The following is an 18,778-nucleotide window of genomic DNA, read 5'->3' on the forward strand; positions in this document are numbered from 1 at the left end:
CAGCTAATGACTAGAGCTAGACATCTAACCAAGGAGAGCCAGTCAAATTTTTTATCTTGTGAATTTGAATCAAGAGATGAAGAGTATTTGCCAGCACTGGAAGGCCATGTGTGGATGTGGGAGTGGTGGCCATGTTTTGTGACATGTGAGATGAATAGAGGCCAAAGATCCTGCAGCCCCAGAAACACAGCATAGACGTCATTCCTGAGGACCTACCAGGAGCCAAAATGCCAACTCAGCTTTAAATCCTATCCTTGGATTCTGCAAGCACCAGATCTTTACAATAAACTGCTCTTTATTTGTACTAGTTTAAGTCTGTCACCCGCAAACAAAAGTGCCTTGGGAACGGCATATCTTCCTGTGCTGGAGAACAGGCTGGGTATCTTCATTTGCCTCTATTGGTAGCCCAGCAGAACGCAGTGTTTGACACAGTAAGGACTCAGCAACTTGGTTGAACTTTATGACTGTGACTAACCATTTTTCACTTTCAAACCTTTTAAATGTGTTCTACCATACAACTTAACTCGTCCTTAGAAGACCACTGTTGTGTCTAGTTTCTTTAATAACAGAAAAGCAAAGTTCAAAAAGCCCACCTGTCTTATAAGCAAGAAGAACTATTGAGAAGGTACACAGTGTGATTTAGAGGCAACCGCAAGCCCTCATATTTACTCTTCCCCCCCCCCCCCTTTTTTTTATTTTGTGGGTCTCTGAAACACTATTAGAATCACTCCTGAAGTTGTTCTCTTCTTCCAAGTTGTTAACTAAAATACAAGTATCTTGGCCAATATTTCCCAAAATGTGTTTTGCCAAACTCCAATCTCTCAAGATCCTCCCTGAAAAAAAAAAAATAAGAGAGGGAGACAAATAAGTAAGAGAGCCACAGTCTATTACCTTCTCATGTTGGAGACTCACGGGCACTATAGCATACTAAAGGCTCTGAGAACTCCTGCAGTGAAGAAACCTATTTAGGTTGGGTTTGGTGGAGGTGAGAATGGCTGACTCATTAAGGAAACTGCCTGGGGGGCAGGGGAGCAACTGGGTGGCTCAGTCAGTTAAGTGCCCGACTTCAGTTCAGGTCATGATCTTGTGGTCTGAGAGTTCTAGCCTGGCATCGGTCTCTCTGCTGTGAGCGAGGTGCCTGCTTCAGATCCTCTGTCCCCCTCTCTCTCTGCCCTTCCCTTGTTGCACTCTCTCTCTCTCAAAAATAAGTAAACATTAAAAAAAAATAAACAGGAAACTGTCCGGTGAAGAGGAATGACTCTCTGTCACCCACCGGTTGTGTAACTTAGACAAAATGAGGATCACAGGAGCCCCTAACTCATAGGTTTAGTGGGAGAATTAAATGAAGTAATGAATATAAAGCACCTAGCACCTCAGCAACACAGAAGCAGTCCACAAAGATTGTGTTTTTTTAAAGATTTTATTTTAGGCAGTCTCTATATCCGACACGGGGCTCAAACTTACAGCCCTAAAATCAAGAGTTGCATGCTCTACTGGCTGAGTCAGCCAGGCGCCCTGATAAAAACTGTTTTTATTATTATGTAGCTTTTTCTAAACTCACTGAACCGTGCTTTTAAACACAAGTCATTTACTAACCTCTCAGAATATCTACTGTGGAGGAAATTAGGAGGAAGAAAAGCTGTTTGAGAGGCAGGAAGCAAGAGGCACTGAAAGGAGAAAGAGAAATAAACAAAAGGTAACTTTGCTTATTCTATAATTCTGTAATTTAGCGACGAGACATTTAGGTCCAGCCTCTTCTCCAATCCTAGTACAGTGCCAGGTTTACAGCAGGCATTTAACAAAAAAGCTTGCCATTTAATTAACTAAAAATGCAAATGGCAAATTTATTTGAACTCTTCTGCCCCCCACCTTATATTTTAACCCATTTCAGAGCAAGAGAAAAACCCCAATCTATTAAAAGTCCCTGGAAGTATTGATCATCTGGACATTCCAAAGCAGGCCTCGAGTTCGTTTTCAGGGCTACAAAAATACTTCTGGGGCTGCAGGGCCGGCTAAGCCAAGGCAAATTCATCTCCGCACCCGCCCACTTTCTTTAGGCTCTGAATTTAGGGTCAAATTCTAACGCCAGGATGAAAGCAAAATCAAACTGCAACACCCCTGCTAGTTAGAAAACAGAGTGAACAAGCAGAGGTTCAAGTGCAATTTTAACTGCTTTTCTGCCGGGGCTGTATGCTGGGATGTGGCCGGCACCACCTCGGCCCTGCAGAGGAAATAGCAGCATGCATTCAAAAGGAAAACGATAATTGCTCAGTGGAGAAAAACAACATAAAAGGCCCTTCATAGTATTGTTTCAGAAACACCCAAATGAAGAACGTATAATTGGGAGTAAACAAACCCAGCTCTGGCTGAAGTTTGATGAGTATCTCGAAGTCTCAAACCCGTCCCCAAGTATTCATGTCTGGTTACATCTGTCAGTGCTTTTGTGGCCAGCCCTTCTTGGCTTTTCATAAGATAGATAGGTGGAGACTAAGACAGATGCATACAGAAGCATCTTACAAGGGCCTTTCAAATATATTATTTTTTTTTAACGTGTATTCATTTTTGAGAGACAGAGTGTGAGTGGGGGAGGGTCAGGGAGAGAGAGGGAGACACAGAATCGGAAGAAGGTTCCAGGCTCTGAGCTGGCAGCACAGAACCCGACATGGGGCTCAAACTCACAAACCAGGAGATCATGACCTGAGCTGAGGTAGGATGCTTAACCGACCGAGCCACCCAGGCGCCCCTCAAATATATGAATCTTTAAAAACTCCCTCATGTGTGCTATGTCCCTCATCCCTGGCAGCTCCAGGAAGGCAGACCCACATTGAGGATTTGAGAATGAATGGCAAGAAGGACTACAGAGCCAAAGGCAGTTTGCCTAGTTTTCAGAATGAGAGAGACCCGGAATCTCAACTCTAGACTCCCACATAGTAACAGTTGAAATGCACTCCACCTCCCCAGTCTAAATCTACTGAAGGTAACAATATGTAAGTTTGCAGGTGTTGAAATGAGATAGTATATGCAAAATATCCAGCATAGGGCAGGGCACAGAGCCATAATAGCTAGCATTTTAGTGAGCCCTGTGTGCCAGGAACTGTGCTAAATGCTTTAAATGCATTATTTCACTTAATCCTCAAAATAACCGTTTATAAGTACTTGAATGTATTATCTCCTCTTTGTAAGTAAGGAATCCCAGCTTTCGAGTCACTAGGTAATTGGCCACAGGAATCCGTCTAGCCAGGTTTTGAGTCTATGTCGGACTGACTCCAGAGACCTCACTCTTGGCTTCCACATACAATGGAGTCAGGACAGTAGTTACTTAGTTTACTGAGAACCATTGTGTGCCTGGAGCTTCACAAGTTTAACAAATAACTCATTTAATATTTGTTATAGCACACAGCCAATTTTGCCTTCCATTTTACAGATGGGGACATTAAGGCATCAAGAGATTAAATATGACCCTCAGGGGGCGCCTGGGTGGCTCAGTCGGTTAAGCGCCAACTTCGGCTCAGGTCATGATCTCACAGTTCGTGAGTTCGAGCCCCGCGTCGGGCTCTGTGCTGACAGCTCAGAGCCTGAAGCCTGTTTCAGATTCTGTGTCTCCCTCTCTCTGACCCTCCCCTGTTCATGCTCTGTCTCTCTCTGTCTCAAAAATAAATAAACGTTAAAAAAAAATTTTAAAAAAAAATATGACCCTCAGGTTGGGCTGGCCACATAGGTCTTCAACCCTGTGCTTAGAAGGACTCAGTGCTTGTTTAGTGCCCTGCTGTTGCCATCTTGAAATTCTTAAGCATCTTTGAAGGGACTACATATATATATTTGTATTGGGTCCCACAGATTAAGCAGCCAGTCCTTCCTTAAAACCTTTTCCCACCACACTGCACTTCCATGGACAGAGTGAGGGGGCCACTTTATTCTCTGAAGGCAATACTAGAAGCCTTGTGCCTTGACGATCCTAGAAACAGATGCCCACAAAATTAATGTTGGCAAGCGCTGCCTAATTAAGGACAGAGCCATCTCAGAAAATGAATGGAATGGTGCTGGAGTTGGAGTTGGAAATAAAAAACACCCTGCCTTCTTGTAAGTACTCTTTAAAAGGAAAAGAAACCCGGGTCCGTGCTTTCAAAGTGTTCGTGGCAACAGTGCCGTATATTTGCTATCAGAGAAGAGGTGCTCTGATCTGTATCACAGCTGGACGCCACCATCCTGCCCAATGAACTCTAGAGAAAGAATGCCAAACACATAAGAAGACAAATGTTTACCATGGCATTGTGGCCCAGCTGCCGGCTTAATTTAACACATAGTATACGGTAAGAACTTGCAATTGGGTTAGTTTAATATAGGTAGGGAATGAGCACTTAATCACTATCAAACCTTGGCAGAAAACACCAAGAATACCTCCAAACAGTTGTCAGAGTACGCCCATCTGTCTTTATCTCTTGATTCTTCTTAGTTACCCTTCTATTCTCTTACTACAGGCGGGCTGTGTTCAAATGGTAGGAATCACAGCGGTTGCCCACAAGGCTCACATCCTTGCAGCATGCAACCAACATGGAAAAGAGACCATCACTTCCCCAGCCTCTTTGTATCAAATCACATGGAGAGGTTCTGATTGGCCCTACCTGGGACAAAGCTTATGCATTAGACCAATCAGTGTGAACAGGGGGATTAGGGATGCTGTGATTGGTCAGTTCTGGGTCATGTACCCACCTATATGAAGCCAGGTGGACATTCTGATTGGCAGATAAGATTGCTCCATTTATTTATTATTCTTCGCTTATCTGCAATTCAAATTTATCTAGGCATTCTGTATTTTATCTGATAACTCTACCTCCAGAACCAAGGGAAAGAGCAAGAGCAGTTCCCAATAGAAAGAAAGATTGTGGACCAACAAGAACGACACTTGACGAAGACAGCATTCAGCTCAGTCTTACTGGTTCACACCTGGTTTGGAAAGGCTAGGTCTCAGTCCCAAATTCCAGGAGAAAATGCTGAGTTCCAGTTAAAACCCCATTTTCAGGGTCACACCCTGACTTGTGAGGTAACATACTACTTGAGGCTCTAAACTGATTATGTTTGACACCACTGACTTCTGTGTTGAAAGCTCTTCAGGGGCGCCTGGATGGTTCAGTTGAATAAGTGTCTGACTCTTGGTTTTGGCTCAGGTCATGATCTCACCAAGCATGAGCTGGAGCCTAACTTGGGGCTCTGCGCTGACAGTGCAGAGCCTGCTGGGAGGTTTTCTCTCTGTCTCTCTCTCTTTCTCTGCCCCTCTCCCACTTTCTCTAAATAAATAAACTAACAAAAAAGCTATTGAAATTCTACTCAAAATTTAAATTCATTTCTTTAGTGGAATGATTAGTAATGAATCCGGCTTGATCACAGTACTTATGTCATGTATATATTTGGGTTTGTTACATTGAAAGTATGAATTTTTTTTCTTACAAACCAGGATATACTTTTAAAAAATGTTGAACAGAAAAAAAAATTTTTTTCTTTTGCCAAAGGCCTATACAGTCTAATCCTGTTGCAGAATTAATCTATTTAATTGAAAAATATTTAAGGGAACTCTAGCCAATGGCTCAGATATTGCAAACAATATCAAATGGAATTAAATTATTGTACAAAAGGAAAATTTGGATGGCCCCCTGTAATATGTTGAAATGTAATTTATTCTTGAAAACCAGGCTCAAGCATTTTGACCTGAAGGTGTATTTAAAAATGAAGATAAAAAAATTTCCCTTTCTTCCTCTCTCAATCTTCTGGCAGTCCTTTTGCCCTCCCTTGGATTCTAATCCTCATGTAAAACATGATAATAATGTAGGAAAAAAAAACCTAGAACAGCACTGTCCAGTTAAAATAAAAGAGAGCCAAATACGTAATTTAAAATTTTCTAGTAGCCACATTAAAAAAGTAAAAAGGAAAGATGAAAGCAATTTTAACAGTATATTTTATTTAACCTAATATATTCAAAATGTTATCATTTTAACATGTTATCACTATAAAAATTATTGAGGACATAGTTTATATTCTTTTTACATTTATAGTACATCTAAACTTGGACACTAATTGGAAATATTTGATCTGTATTTCGCTTTCACAAAATTTATATTTGATTTATATATTTTTATATGTTACAAATTATATTTTTATGATTTTTTAATATACCCAATTTGTTCCAAAAATAGTTAATCATTTTCTAATAACTGAATTGAGTTTCATTTCAGATGTGTCATCCATGGTCCACTTAGGAGACAAACCACATCAGTATTTGAACGCAGAGAAATTAATCCAAAGAATTGTTGGCTATACAAAATTATCAATTTGGTAACTAAACAGGCTAAAAAAGAGAGAGTTGAGAGAACTGTATGCTCTCACTGATATAGCAACTGCAGGAAGCAGTGACCACGGCTAGGGCTGCGGAAATAAAAGGAAAGGACTGGAATTAATAAAACTCAGAAACTTAAAAGTGGGGCCCCAGGAGATAAAAGTCAGCCTAAAACTTTCTCTAAAGAAAGAAGCACTGCTTGCCTGCCATTGTGCCAGCATTCGGAGGATTTCTAATTAGCCCCAGTAAAACTGTTATATGCATTTCCAAACATTCTACTGCCAGGGCTAATACATTTTTACATGGCAGCTGAAATAAGTCTAAACTATTCATAGGTATAAAATTAAAAGCATTAAGCTGATGAAGAGATGGACTGAAAAGGTTCTTGAAATTTTCATAGGAGGAAGAGATACTCCCCAAAGTTGCCTTGTTCAGTTTTAGTAATTGACAAATGATCACCTCAGTCAGGGATTAGCAGACTATGGGATGGGGATCAAATCTGGTCTGCTACCTGTTTTGTTTTTTTTTTCCTACCTGTTTTTATAAATAAAAGTTTTATTGGAACACAGCCATGTTCACTTATTTATGTATTGTCTATGGCTGCTTTTCCACCACAATGATAGAGTTCAGTAGTTGCAACAAAGGTCATATGGCCCTACAAAGCCTAAAATAGATACCATTTTGCTCTTTATAGAAAAGTTTGCACAACCCCAATGTAAACTTTTGCTAAAATAAATGTTTGTTTAAACATGATCTAGTAGCAAAGAATTTCCTAATATGCCAAACAATATATGTCTGTGTAGAGCACAATCCAATCAATCCTTACTCTGGGTACCCCAACACTTGTTTCTTAATGTTGGCTTGCTTTAAGCTTTCCCCAAATCTTAGGAACTGCATAATATCTGCAAGCATATGAATTAAAAATATCCTGGCTACTGGCATTATCTCCTCTGGATTTCTGAATTCTACTGTACATATTTTTTCATGGAATATGATCTAAACTTAAGAGTAGAGTATATCCATATATTTCTTTAAATAATAAACTCCCTCAAAATAGAAAAAGTAGTCAATCAGTATAAGAAATAGAAATAAAAAGCTCAATACAGATATTATGGGGTAAAATATATCTTATTCATTGTCAAAGTCAATTGCAGTGCAAAATTATATTTAATTTTCCATTCATTACAGTAAAATTGCACAAAGTCTGAGTCTTTCCAAATAATTTTTAACAATATAATTTTTCCAGAAATGGGAAAACCAGGATCTTTACAGAAATTTTAAAGCTCTAAGATTTTTTAAAAATTCAATATTTTGTTTAGGTTCCCATGTAGAAAGCTAATGTGTATACTTTTATGGTCTTAGGCAAAATCTGTGACTCTTAAAGAGAAAACAAAATCTAGACTGCTCTCTTGGACTTTTTAATAACATTCTTTTTATTGTACTTCATCATGTGGGTGATCCATTTCTTTATCTAAAGTCACAGCCAGACACATAAATGAACAAGAAGGCAAATAACCACCAATGTTATTCAGAACATAAACTAATTCTGAAATTTGGGCATGGTCCCTTTAATAAAAAGCTTACCATTGTGGGAATAATAAACTTAGTAATAAGACTTCCTCTTCCTCTCCCTCTCTCCCCTTTTTCCCCTCTTTCCCCTCTTTCTCCTTGCTTATTTCACTCAGCATAATGTCTTTAAAGTTAATCCACGTTGTAACATATGTCAGAATTTCCTTTCTTTCAAGGTTGAATAATATTTCATTGTTAGAGTTGCAATTAAAAAAATGTCACTTTTAGAAGGGGAAAGATACACAAAAGGATAAGTAAAGACACAGAGAAATTAAATAATAAAAGCAATAAAGTTGACTTACTAAAATTGCATACAATTTGTATCCTGCCAATACAGAGTATGTATTTTTTATGATTATAAAATGTGTAAAAATGATGATACATTTGACTACAAAAGAAAAAATCCTTAAAACTTAGGTAAGAGTATTCACAGACCACAAGAAAATTACAAAGAAATAACAAACTAATGACTAAAATCATCTTAAAGTTTGGAAGTTAAGAAATATTTACCTAAATAGCCTCCAAATCAAAGAAATTTAAAACTGACATTGCGTGCTATCTAGAAAGCATGGAAAGCATAATTCACATTACATACTTTATATTAAAACAGCTTAATTATATTCAGAGAAAAACACACAGCCTCAAATTCTTTCATATTTGAAGAAAATTGAAAATAATTTAAACTCACTGTTATGGCCTGAATTGCATCCACCCAAAATTCATATGTTGAAGTCCTAACCCCCATACTGTATTGGAGATAGGGACTTTACAATGGGTGTTGTATGTAGGGGATGAATCACAGGAATCTACTCTCGAAGCCAAGACTACACTCTATACACTGTATGTTAGCTAACATGACAATAAATTATTTAAAAAAGAAAGAGGTCATTGGGGTACAGTGAGGTCAAAAGGGTGGGCTCTAATCCAATATGACTGGAGTCCCTATAAGAAGAAGAAATTTGGACATACAAAGAGACACAAGGGAGCCATACACGCTGCAAAAGGCCTTGTGAGGCCATGATGAGAAGCCAAGGAGAGAGGTCCTGGAAGAAATCAAACCTGCCAACATCTTGATCTTGGACTCCTGGCCTCCAGAACTGAGAAAGTAAGAGCATACATTTCTGCTGTTTCAGCCACCCACTCTATTTTGTTATAGAGGCCCTAGCAAATTAATATATTCATCTAAATAATTAGTAAAAAGAAATAAAATAAATCAAAGAAAGTATGCAGTAGGGATTTAAAAAGACAAAACATAAAATTGATAAAATAGAATACAGAAAACTAGAAGAAGAAGAAAAAATGATGTTATGACAAGAGCAATAAAATCAGTAAATTATTACTGGAGTAAGAAAAATAGGAAATATGCAATATTAAGAATAAGTTCACAATCACAAATATAAAAGAGATGAAAATAATTAAAGGGATGTACATTGGGAAACCCTGTGGCAACAGTTTGATAATCTGGAAGAAACAGATGATTTAATAACAAAATAAATTACAAAATTGACCCAAGACATAATGAAAAACTTGAAAAGAATAATCACCATATAAAAGATTACAAAGGTGGGGTGCCTGGGTGGCTCAGTCGGTTAAGCGTCCAACTTCGGCTCAGGTCACGATCTCGCGGTCCCTGAGTTCGAGCCCCGTGTCGGGCTCTGGGCTGATGGCTCAGAGCCTGGAGCCTGCTTCCGATTCTGTGTCTCCCTCTCTCTCTGCCCCTCCCCCGTTCATGCTCTGTCTCTCTCTGTCTCAAAAATAATAAAATAAACATTAAAAAAAATTTTAAAAAAAGATTACAAAGGTGATTGAAGATTTATTAGTTTTTGTTTTTATTTTTTTAAGTTTATTTCTTTATTTTGGGGTGGAGGGCAGAAAGAGGGAGAGACAGAATCCCAAGCAGGCTCCATGCTGTCGGCACAGAGCCCGACTTGGGGCTCAAACTCATGAACTGTGAGATCATGACCTGAGCCAAAATCAAGAGTCAGACGCTTAACTGACTTAGCCACCCAGGTGGCCAGAAGATCTATTGGTTTTTTAAAAAAACTGTCAGGTGACTTTACAGCTGAAGCTCTATCATTTAAAAAATATATTCATATGATTTTATAGCTGAGTTCAACCTAATCTTTGAAACGATATCATTTTCACTATTTTAGATAATAAAAGATAAAAATCCCCCCAATGTGTTTCATGATGCTATTATATTACATAACAATGTAATTCTAAAACCTGACCGAGATGGAAGTATCTGTCTGAGAAAACTTGGGCCCTCAGATTAACCTCAGCATCACAAAAAGGGGGAAACTACATACCAAGTGTCTCTTGAGGTAGTGCAGTAGGAGGTACCTAGCACCACCCATAAATATTCTTGCCAAGGGAGGAAGGAAGGAAAGGGAGGGAAAAAGGGAGGGAGGGAGGGAAGGACAAATGTAAATTTAATTGAGCTTACAGATGTACTCGTTTACAGAAGATAGGGGGGGATAGAAGAATAAGCTGAACAGTGCCAGGAAGAAGCTAAGAGCCAAGTCCAGAATTTGGGGAAATCAACAGGGCCAGTGACCTGGTCCTTTCAAAAATCTAAATGGTAAGAATAAAAGGGGAAGGGATGCACTACAGATTAAAAGAAAATTGAGAAATATAACAGCGAAGTATGCTGTACGTTCCATTTTTGGTTTCTGATTTGAATAACCAATAAAAAGTCATTTTTTAGATCAGTCAGGGGAACTTGGTTAGGGGTCGTGTTATCCAATACCAAAGAATTTTTGTTAATTTTGTTAGTTGTAGAAATGGCCTGTTATATTTAAAGTCTCCTTACCTATTAGATGTGAATAGTGAAGAATTTGTGACATTCTGTCTGAAATTTGATTTTAAAGACTTCAGAGCGCAGGGTGCCTGGCAGCTGGTAGAACATGTGACTCTTGATCTCAGAGTCATGAGTTCTAGCCCCACCTTGGGTGTAGAGATTACCTAAAAATAAATAAATGAATAAATAAATACTCCAGAAATAAATTTTAAAAAGCGTCTATGTGTGGTGGAGGAAGTTACATTGATGAAATAAAACTGACAAAGTGATTGAAGCTCAATGATGAGGGCACAGGAGTTCGTAGACTGTCCTCACCACTTCCGTGTATATTTGAAAAGATCTGTAATTAAACTTAAACAATAAAATTCTAAAATTCAAGAAAAAATGTTCCTACTCACAGTTTTGGTACAAATAGATATTGCCCGAGTTTGCCAATGTGAACATTTATCATTATTTAGGAAGTTAGGTCTTGTATCTCTGACTGAGACAGACAGATACTTGGGGGTTCCTAGTTTAACCTGTATAGTTAGTTATACACAGTTTTCAAAAATGAGAAAGAAAATCATACAGTAAAAATGGATGTGGAGGGGCGCCTGGCTGGTTCAGCTGGTGGAGCATGCAACTCTTAATCTCAGGGTCATGGGTTCAAGCCCCATGTTGGGTGATAGAGATTACTTTAATAAATAAATAAAACTTTTGGAAAAAAAACCAGATTTGGGGAAGATGTGGGAATAAATATGTCTGAAAAGCCAAAAAAGAAAGCAACAGCCTCTGAAGACACAGGACAAGTTCACTGTATTGTGTTGTGTAAGAATGAGAACTTGAGATTCCCTACGAAGAAATAAATATCATCCAACTTCCTACCCGAGCAAAAGGCAGCTTAGTAGGAAAGGAGGTAACATGAGTATTTTTAAGATTGCATTCTTTCTAGTATACTCCATGTCTAAATCTTACAAAGAGATGTCCTTAGTTACCTCTGAGCTAGGAGACTGTAAAGTCTAACCGGACGGGAGCACCAGGGTGGCTCAGGGCGTTGAGCATCTGACTCTTGGTTTCGGCTCAGGTCATGATCTCATGGTTCGTGGGTTGGAGTCCCATGCCTGGCTCTGCAGTGAATGGTGGAGCCTGCTTGGGTTTCTCCCTCTCTCCCTGTCTCTCTGCCCCTCCCCTATTCGTGCTCTCTCTCTCTCTCTCTCTCTCTCTCTCTCTCAATGAATAAATAAAGCTTTAAAAAAGTAAAGTCTAACCAGACATTTGTTAGGCATGGCTCACTCAGGTCACTTGCTCTGTACCCATCCTGCCCACTAAAGTGTAAGCCTCATGAGGGCAGGGACCATGTCTACAGTACATAATCCCATCCCTTCTACAGTGCCCGAGCATGGTAAGTGCTCGCTGAGTATTATTTAACAGACTGATTGAATACCCTTTTGTTATAAAATTATTTCTCAATCTTCTCTAATGAATTTTATACGATAAGAGATTGTTTTCATTGAGAAATGGCATACTAAGGGCTTTAGCTCCCCTGCAGATTACATACGAAAATCCCCGTAACCATTTGTTGTTCTTACGGGACTGCATGGACTCGAAGGACATTTATAATACCAAATAATGCAAGAACTCCACCGTCACCTAGAAGTTTCGAAACCTTGAGAAGTTTCCTCCTGGTGTGCCTAAGAGTATTCAGGCTCAATCTGCACGCGGAATGTACTGGCTTACGTTGGCATTTTTGTCTTTCCCCACCTCCCCCCCGTAAGTGACACCGCAGTTTCTTTTCAGAGTCATCCGCGATTCCAGCAGTCTTTTCGGTGTGCGGAAGAGAGCTGTACGTGCTTCCCCCGGCTCTCACAGCTGTAATAAGAGACAATCCCCGCAGCACAGTACAGGTTCTCAGCAGGATAAAAGCTGGTTTCTATAAGGTAATATTTCTCCCTTGAGAAAGTATAGTTTGTAACTCTCGCACTATCAAATTTCCAGGTCATCTTTGCTTGCTGGGAAAAAGAATCCTTATGAAGGGACGTTGCTCCCTGGAGGGAGAAGAAGACAACGATCTCCCTCGCCCCCAAACTGCCCCCGCGTCCCGGAAGGATGGCGACAATGGGCCACGCGGAGGCCGCCGAGCTGTTGGGCAGAGGTGGTCTGGGTGACCACAGAAGGGAAGATCCCTTAAATGGATTGACTCCCACGGCCTTCGCGTAAAGCTCTTGCCAACTGACCAACGCGGTCATCAGCCATGCTCTGATCAGTTTCAAGTTGTTGAAGTGGCTCAGCGGATTAATAGGATATTGCGCTGGCTTTCTCAAACGCACACGCCTGGAATCATTTAATGCCAGTTTCAAGGGCAAAAGGAAGGAGATGTGCTAGCACGGCCAGTGAACAGAGAATGAGGGAGCCCCCATCGCCACCACCAAACAGCGAGAAAGAGCACTGCGTGGGAGAACATGAGCCCTCCCATTGCACCTGCCTTGCACTCTCTCCGTCTAAACTCCTGGCCGGCACAGTTCCACTTTCCCGGGTCCCCGCCTCAAAGCTGCTAAGGGAAGGTCCCCTTCCCTCTAACACGAACCCCAAAGTGCCCATCTCACTGCACTTCCAGTTGTACCCCAGTCAGGAGAACACTACAAGGCAACATCTTTGTGACCTTTGGAGTTTACTTCGATTTTTCAAAAATCTGGAATAGACCTAGTAAAGGGGGAAAAAGAATCATTTGAGTAGAGTTGCACCCTGGGTAGCCTCAGGGTGAGGTTTACAACATCATTATTGGGTTCTATTTACTGAGTTACCTGCTCTATTATCTGTTTTTTTCAGATGTGAGCTGTTTTTGATTTTTAATTGCTCTCATTTACCAAATGTCTTACTCATTACACTATCTGACCTTTCAGATGCGCCCTCCTTTTTATTTCACTGTGAAGAGAGTCTAGCCTGACAAAATTGGTAACTTGCTTAGTAATCCAAGAACTGTGAAGCAATGTGTACAGGTTGAGCTGACAGATTCCATAGCGGTGACTGGCATTTGTCTTAGTCCTTATGATCAATGCTTTTTATAAGGACCAAAGAATTTGCCTTCAAAGAGAAATTTTAAATACTGACAATTTATTCGATAAGGATCAAATATTTCGTTGCATCAAATGCCTTCCGTATTCAAAGGGACCGCTTCAGTGTCCTCCCATTATCTTCTAAAAACAAACAAGCAAACAAGTAAACCTTTGGGGTCTTTTGTAATTTGAAGAAGTTATAGTAGCGCTTAAATTTCTGAAAATGCCCATGTAGACAAATATATCCTAATATGTCTGCGGGAGGAGATAACAATGGAAACCCTTTCCAAAAAGTGTGAAGTCAGTGATAGATTGAATGGATATAATATACTTTATAATATTTTCGATGTTTACATTTTGTCTTTTTTTTTCCCACTTAAATACTGGACAGAAAAATATTTTGGCTCATTTATTCTCTTCTAAGAAAGTCTAAGTTGCTTTACATGTGACCAAGCACAGAGTTAACTAGAATTCCATAATCATACAATTCACTGTATAGATTCAGATATTCCGTGGCACAAATCATAACCAAAAAAAAAATCAGAGCTGCAAAAAGAGAAAAAGCTTATATGAGCATATGCCTATCTATTTGATTTCCTTCTAAAGAGTTTACTTTCTTTGTGCACTGTCTTTGGCCAACTACATTATCATTTAAGTTTTTTCTTTGTAAAAAAAATTTTTTTTGTAATATTTATTTATTTTTGAGAGAGAGAGAAAGCAGAGTATGAGTAGGGGCGGGGAGGGGCAGGGAGAGAGGGAGACACAGAACTTGAAGCAGGCTCCAGGCTCTGAGCTCTCAGCACAGAGCCCGACACGGGGCTCGAACTCACAAACTGTGAGGTCATGACCTGAGCCGAAGTCAGATGCTCAACCGACTGAGCCACCCACGTGCCCCTATCATTTAAGTTTTAATCAGTACTCACGAGCAATCTCTCTCTCTCTCTCTCTCTCTCTCTCCAATGATTATAGGTCCTTTAGATACTAGGTACTTTTCATGAACTCTCAGCCATTAGCTATGTGTGTGTATTCAATTACCAAAAATCTCTTTCAGATTTCTCTGTCTCAGAGCTATCTAAAGAATGAATGGTGCTGGCAGCCATACTCACTAAGAAATAGCTTCATAAAAGCAATTTAACCAGGTGAGGGTCCCTGTGCTTATGTAACAGATGGGTCAGGCTCTTCTAAGTTTAAAATTTTTCCCTTTTAAGGCTTTTGATCACCCTGGAGGCTTCATAGAAAGACCAAAAATCTACATACTTTCACACGTTCATAGTTAACTCACTTCAACATGTGATCGCTTGGGCTAGGCCCTGGGGTTCAAACATGAATACCACATGGTTCCTCTTCAAGGACCTAACAATCTGAGAAGAAATCGGTAAATAAGATAGCCAACTGTGTCGCAACATAATAACTATAAAATTATCACTATGGAAAAAGCTCCCAGAGTATGTGAGAGCAAATGATCAATTCCTCCTAGAGGATGTGTAGAAAGGTCATAGACTCACTTTATTGCCTGCTTCCAAATATTTAATTTTTCCTTTGGGTGGGATTATAAGGATTATCCCCACTTTGGCTCCAGGGCTGAGTCTTCACAAGTATAACCCACTCCCAGACCCCTTCGGGCGATTAGCTCAAAAATGGACGCTATTATTTTCATTGGTCGTAGGGACTGGTACAAAGATCCTTACATCCCGTTGGAAGGCTTTAAATATTATCTGTACACCAACACGTCTGAAATGTATCTTGCCAGTCTAGACTTCTCTCCCAAAGGTAGACTCAGATCCCTCTGCCTACTCAACTTCTTCACCTGGGTGTTGAGAGACTTCTAAGAGTCCACATGTCCAAAACCTACACCAGGATCTTCCTCCCCAAACCTGCTCTATCTAGGGCCCTCCCCATCTCGATGGTTTAGGCCCAAATCTTGGAGACATTCCGGACTCTTCTTTCATCTCTCACCTCCTATCTGTCAGGAAATCTTGTTAGCCCTACACTCGGACTCTTTCCAGAATCCCACCATGTCTCATCACTCCCCTTGTGACCACCCTGGTCCAGCCATATTATCTCTTGCCTGTATTATTTTAATAGACTTTTTTGAGTCTACTGATTTCCCAGATTCCATCCCCACGCCCCTACAGTCTGCCTTCAAAGCAGCAGCCACAGAGATCCTATCAAACCTGACTTGGATCATTTACTCTTTGATTCAAAACCCTGCAGATGAAAAGCCAGAGTCTTTATAGTGGCCCTTATGACTTGGCCCTCTGAAACTTCCGTGATCTAATATCCAGCTGCTAATCCCTTATTCACTCCATTCCAGCTACACTGGTCTTCTGATGCTGTTTAAACATGCTGGGAATATTCCTGCTCAGGACCTTTGTGCTGGTTGTGTCTTCTGCCCGGAACACTCTTCCCTAAGCCATTCACATGTCTCTCTTTCACATCCTCATGTCTTTGCTCAAATACCATTTTCTGGATGAAGGCTCCCTGATCACCAACATAAACTTCAACCCCCCACCCCCTTCCTACACTCTCCATCCTCTTCACTCTGCACTATGTTTTTCTTTCTCCATGGACTTCATCATCATTTAACATGCTATATGAATTACATATGTGCAAAGTTCACATATAAAATATAAACAAACATATATATATATATTTTTAATGTTTATCTTCTCCCATTTGAATATATGCTTCAGAAGAACAGGGATCTTTATTTAGTTTTGCTTACTGTTGTGTCCCAAGAACCGAGAAAGTTCCTGGCATGCTGTAGGTGCCCAATAAATATTTTTTTAAATAAACAAATAAAATAGGAAAGTCACAAAGGGCAAGAACTGAGAGAATTGGATCCAAAGCCTGATCAAACTATGCCTGAAGTCCACGCTGGACTTTTTTCAGTAGCCCAAAGCCACTATTGGATTTTACTTTTTAAGCCAGTTTGAATTCAGTTTTCTGGTACTTATCAGCAAAAGCAGCCTAAGAGATCCAGAGAAACTTCAGAGACCTCGTATGAGGAGGGTCTTAAAAGGTAAATAGGATAGGGGAGCCTGGCTGGCTCAGTTGGTGGAGCACACAACTCTTGATCTTGGGGTTGTGAATTCAAACCCCAAGTTGGGTGTAGAGATTACTTAAGAAAATAAAACCTTAAAAAAAAAAAAGTGAGTAAGATCTCATACTCCTTCACAGCCAAGACATTGCCAAGAGTGGTCTGTATACTTTGTCTGCATTTCTTCGTCAGCTCTAAGTAGGCCTCCACACCTAGCACGCACCAAAACTGCAGTCAGGCCATCAGGGATCTTCTGATTGGACCTGTGTTCAACTTTGTTAAAATTTTTTTTTTCAACGTTTTTTATTTATTTTTGGGACAGAGAGAGACAGAGCATGAACGGGGGAGGGGCAGAGAGAGAGGGAGACACAGAATCAGAAACAGGCTCCAGGCTCCGAGCCATCAGCCCAGAGCCTGACGCGGGGCTCAAACTCACTGACCGCGAGATCGTGACCTGAGCTGAAGTCAGACGCTTAACCGACTGCGCCACCCAGGCGCCCCGGACATGTGTTCAACTTTGATCTTGTTTGCCCTCTCTGTAGAGTTTGCCTCTTCTCTGCAGGGTTGGCCCACTTACCTCTCCGCCTTCCCTTTTTATTATACCACCTTCTTCTGGATTCCCCACTTTGTTTCTGGAAACTGTTTTACACCTCTGTGATGGAGGCTGGGCATCTCCTGAAATTTGGTGTTCTCCAGGGCTGCGTCTGTGGACCACATCACCTCAGACTCTGCAGCGTCCCTGGGAGGGATCCCCTCCAGTCCACGACTTCCATAATGTGTAGATGATCTGCCACCCATTCCCAAATTTCTGTGTCCACCTTAGACCTCAGAATACCACACGCACACATTCCATAGCCTAGCTCTCAGTACCCCTTAGATCTCCCACAGGAATCCCAAACTCGGTAAAAGGAATCCATTGATTTTGAAGCAAAATCCTACTCCGGTATTCCTTATTTGAATGCTCCCTCTTCTTCCAGTTGGTTCTCCAGCCATTTCTCCCTTAGATAAAAGCAGCCACTTCCTACCTGTGCTCCCGAACCTCCAGTGTCATTCTCTGCCTGTCCCCTCCACGACTGCCAATCTTTCTCTAACCGGTGTTCATTACTGGGGACAGCACCCCACCTAGGGGGCATTTGGGAAAGGTGACTGGGGTGGGGGGTTACTTTTTGTTATCACATAGATTGCGAGGCAGTGCAAGCATTTAATTGTCACGGTCCAGGGAAGCTAGACACCCTGCAGCACCTGGGGCAGCCACATGTCCCTCAAATGCCTTGCCAGTCAATTGTGCCACCAAAGCAACTATTGAAGTAATTCTCTTTTTGTTTCTTCTTTGTCTTATAACTAGGGCCTTGTTGATATATATATATATATATATATATATATATATATATATACTTGTGTGTGTTTAATCTTACAATCCTAGTTTGACCAGCATGCTGCTGCTTTTTTTTTTTTAATCGTATCTTTACCTTAAAATTTTGATTTCAAGATTTCTTTGAAAAAAGCAGAGGTCTAGATTTTTCCTATACTCTTGCACGGCAACAGGCAGCTGGAGCTGAATGGGGGCTGTACCCCTTCCACGGCACCTGCTTTACAGAGTTCACTGCAGCCCCTGCCCCACATTCTCCCCCACTGAGGCATTGCCACTCATCAAAGTGTTTGCTATTGGTTACTCCTGTGGCTGAAAGAAGAGTCAAGTGTTTCTTTCATTCATTCGTTGTATCTATCAAAAACCAAAAAATGAAAGATAATGAATGGGGCCATGTCTTCAAGAAAATGGGAGGGAATGTATTTCTTTGAGGATGTGATGAGCTTTCTCATGTGTTTTCTTACTTTGACCAGCTTTATTCAAGTCTTAGAAATATTTAACTTTCTGGCATCTTCCCCAACCTATTTTCAAATTGATTTAACCAAAGCTGCAAATACTGCTGTTGTTTCCCTGCTTAAGTACAGAAATCCCTCAGTAGCTGTCCATTTTTTTCAAGTGACAAGTCCAAAATCCTGTCCAG

The 18,778-nt window shown here is 40.5% G+C and overlaps 2 long non-coding RNA genes across 3 annotated transcripts in view; one reads left to right on the plus strand and one right to left on the minus strand.

Annotated features, from left to right (window-relative positions):
* The window catches only part of LOC122239615, a 56,733-nt gene extending 43,997 nt beyond the window's left edge, over positions 1-12,736 (plus strand). The window contains exon 3 of the long non-coding RNA XR_006218870.1: positions 12,672-12,736. This is a non-coding gene — a long non-coding RNA (uncharacterized LOC122239615). The remainder of the gene's footprint in view (positions 1-12,671) is intronic.
* On the minus strand, positions 181-12,672 carry LOC122239616. Of its 2 annotated transcripts, none has more exons than XR_006218871.1 (3): positions 12,327-12,672; positions 10,710-10,861; positions 181-833 (listed from the first exon to the last, which is right to left on the minus strand). It is a non-coding gene; the product is annotated as an uncharacterized LOC122239616 (long non-coding RNA). The 2 variants fall into 2 exon arrangements; XR_006218872.1 differs by having other exon boundaries at positions 12,300-12,672.
* Positions 12,737-18,778: the final 6,042 nt, after the last annotated feature.

Source organism: Panthera tigris, chromosome B3 (assembly GCF_018350195.1).
Source record: "Panthera tigris isolate Pti1 chromosome B3, P.tigris_Pti1_mat1.1, whole genome shotgun sequence".
NCBI lineage: Eukaryota > Metazoa > Chordata > Mammalia > Carnivora > Felidae > Panthera > Panthera tigris.